The sequence below is a fragment of the Eptesicus fuscus genome, chromosome 1 (genome assembly GCF_027574615.1).
Source record: "Eptesicus fuscus isolate TK198812 chromosome 1, DD_ASM_mEF_20220401, whole genome shotgun sequence".
Classification (NCBI taxonomy): Eukaryota; Metazoa; Chordata; class Mammalia; order Chiroptera; family Vespertilionidae; genus Eptesicus; species Eptesicus fuscus.
The window spans coordinates 45,569,748-45,573,214 of record NC_072473.1 but is presented as its reverse complement, the minus strand read 5'-3'; the positions used below and the strand labels follow the sequence as shown (position 1 = coordinate 45,573,214).

The window sequence follows — 3,467 nt, the reverse complement described above, 5'->3', positions numbered from 1 at the left end:
AATATGTATCCAATTAGTGAGATTTACTGTAACAAGAACTTGTCCTTCAACTTATCCCTCCATTAGTGATTTTAGAAGAACAAATAATGTTTTCCTCTTGATTGATCCCCTGCTTAGTGTCTTATGTATAAAAGGCATTACACAATAATAAACGGTGCCACAGCCTCTCGAGGGCTCATGGACCTCCTGATCCCGCTGTTGTTTCTCTTGCTGTTGTTTCTCTTATTCTTTCTTTTCTCAAATCCCACCTCCCTACCTCAGCCTGGTTCAACCTGTCAGGCTGGACCTGACACATTACATTGTATATGTTGTAAGTAGTAGGAAATACTGTATTCATAGCAATAATATACACCCTGTGACTTCCCTTCCTGATTTGGGAATGGTTCCCCAGTTCTTTGAACGTTTCCTGGCCCCTAATGTATTTTTTTTTTTGTCATTCAGTGTAACTTTATTTACTGTTTATTGCACATGATTTGAGGTCTTTAATTTCTAACCACCAAAGAGTCAAAGGACTATTTTTTCCCATGAAGTTTAACATTAACATCAGTGAATTCATGTATTCATGTGTTTTTATTGTAAACATCTGAATTATTCACATTGTCATAGATCCTGAACTCATAAGCATGAACTATGCACAGGCTGGCAGCAAGCCAAGAAGCCACTCTGCAAACAAACAGATACTCAGCATAAGGAGAAAAGTCATAGCACAACATTTAATGTCCAACCTGAGTCACCTCAGAATGTTACATATATTGACTTCTTAATTCATATAGTATCAGGAACTCAACTGCTTGGTTGATGACAGGGTTGACCTGGTTTCGGGAGGATTATTCCTGAAATAATTAAGGAAAGGGGGGCTCAATCTTTTCTTGGTTGCTTGCTCCTCCCCAGCACCTTCATCTTTCTTCTCATCCTCAGCTTCTTGGGCATCTTCCCCTTCGCCTTCACCTCCTTTTCCTTCCTCCTTTGTGTCCTCAAATTCTTCCTTGGCACCTTCGTCCTCTTCCTCTCCTTCCTCTTCATCATCCACTTCCTTCTCCTTCTCCTCCTCTTCAGCTTCTCCTTCAGAGGGGTGTTCATCCTTAGCTTGCTCGGATTTTGCAGCCTCAATGGTCTCCTCCACCTCAGTCTGCTCCTCCTGGATGTGGCTGGTGTATTAATAAGGGAAGGAGCAAGAGGACATCAAGTAGGAGTTAGTCTGTAAACCACCTTAGGCAGATTGACCAAAGATCTGGGAACTCTGGGAGTAGCCACTGGCTATGCTTCCCACGCTGGTGAAACTGAGCTGGGTCTCCTCACCTTCCAAGAGTTTCCTGTAAGCTATAATGTCAATGTCCAAAGCCATATTGAGGAGGTCCTGGTATTCTTTTAAATATCATGCCATTTCACTCTTTGTAGTTCTCAACTAATTTTCTAATTTGTTGATTGTGTCCTGCATAGCTCTAACATCAGAGTTCTGCTTATCCTCCAGATCTTGCAGCTGCTTTCCCAGAGCTTAGTTCATGCCCTGGCATGCTTTGATCTCCAGGGTCTTGGCCTTGAGCAGACAGCAGCTTTCAGACACCTCTTCCTTGGTGGTGCGCACCTTGTAGGTGTTCTTGGCAGTGCTCTCGGTCAGCATGGTGAAGCAGCTGTTGTACCATTCTTCTGCATTCTGCATGTTCTTGGCAGCCAGCTTCTCATACTGGGCGTGGATGTCCTTGAGCATAGCAGAGAGGTCGGACTTGGAAAACATGTCCATCTCCACGGAGATCTGAGCATACTGGATCTGCGCCTGCAGCTCAGCAATCTCCTCTTCATGCACCTTCTTCAGAAAGGCGATTTAGTTCATCAGGCTGTTGGTGGGCTTTTCAAGCTCAGCACCAGCGAGAGCCACCTCATCTGCACCTTTGTGTGCCTCCATCAGCCAGCCCTCTGCGTCATCATGGTTCAGCACCTCTTCCTGGTAGCATGCCTGCAGGTTGCTCCCAGTCCCTTCCAAGCCCTGGTGCCTACTAACTGCCCACTGCCCTCTCCTAGCCAGGGACAGGCGCAGTGGTCCAGGGCACAGGCATCCCATTTTCATTAAAATGTTCAACCCTGGCCTGCTCCACCGGTGTCCACAGGTGGCCCGGGGGCAGACAGTGATCCCAGAGACCCTGGCCACCCCAGCCTACCCAGGGTCCTGATGGTTTCCTGGACACCGTGGGCGGCGTAAAGCGCTGCTCCCCCCCCCACCCCATTACCCGCTTACATATCGCAGCCTCGACCCAGCAGGCGACATCAGTCTCTGCCTGCCTGGCCTGCCTGTTCCCCAATGGCGGCATGGACACCACGGGCGGCGTCTGGCACTGCCCCCGCCCCACTGCCCAGTTACCTATCATGGCCTCAACCCAGCAGGCGGCATTGGGTGCTGCCCGCCCGGCCTGCCTGGTCCCCAATGGCTGCATGGACACCGCGGGTGGCGTCAGGCGCAGCCTGCCAGGACTGCCCGACCCCAATGGCTGCCTGGACCCTGCGGGCAGTGTCAGGCACTACCCCCACCCCCGCCCGCTTACCTATCAGCTCGACCCTGCAGAAGATGTCAGGCGCTGCCCGCCTGGCCTGCCCGGTCCCTGATGGTGGACTGGACACTGAGGGTGGCATCAGGCACTGCCCGCCTGGCCTACCTGGTCCCCAGTGGCAGCCTGGTCCCAGCTGGTGGTGTCAGGCGCAGCCCACCTCTCCTGCATATGCAAATTTACCCTCTATCTTTGTTGGCTTAATTTGCATATCACTCCTGATTGGCTGTGGGCATAGTGAAGGTATGGTCAATTAGCATTTTTCTCTTTTATTAGTGTATGTGTATGTATATATATGTGTGTGTGTATATATCTATATCTATATATATATATATATATATATATATATAGAGAGAGAGAGAGAGAGAGAGAGAGAGGCCAGATTATTATGCGTTCAGAGATCATAATAATCTGGCCACTCAGTGTATATATAGATGGTATGAAAGTGATCTCTATTTGAAACAAGCTACGTGGCAGTTATCCCACTACACTATACACACATTCTCAAGCAAGACTTCTTGGAAAGGATTGTGTTAAAAGTTAGTAGTTTAGATTGTTTTGGGTTATGGACATTTTAATGATGTTGATTCTTCCAATCCATGAACATGGTATAGTCTTCCATTTGTTTACCTCTTCCTCTATCTCTTTTTTCAGCATCCTGTAATTTTCTGAGTATAGGTCCTTTACTTCATTGATTAAATTTATTCCTAGGTATCTTAATTGTTTTTTGCAATGGTAAATGGGATTTTTTTTTTTTTAGTTTCTCTTTCTGTAAGTTCATTATTGGTGTATAAAAAAGCCATAGATTTCTGGGTGTTAATTTTGCATCCTGCTACATTGCCAAATTCATTTGTTAGTTCTAGTAGTTTTTTGATAGAGTCTTTAGGGTTTTCTATGTACAATATCATGTCATCTGCGAATAATGAA

The 3,467-nt window shown here is 46.6% G+C and overlaps 1 pseudogene; it reads right to left on the bottom strand.

Annotated features, from left to right (window-relative positions):
• Nucleotides 1–868: 868 nt before the first annotated feature.
• Nucleotides 869–1,981, bottom strand: LOC103301872 (neurofilament light polypeptide-like; annotated as a pseudogene).
• Nucleotides 1,982–3,467: the final 1,486 nt, after the last annotated feature.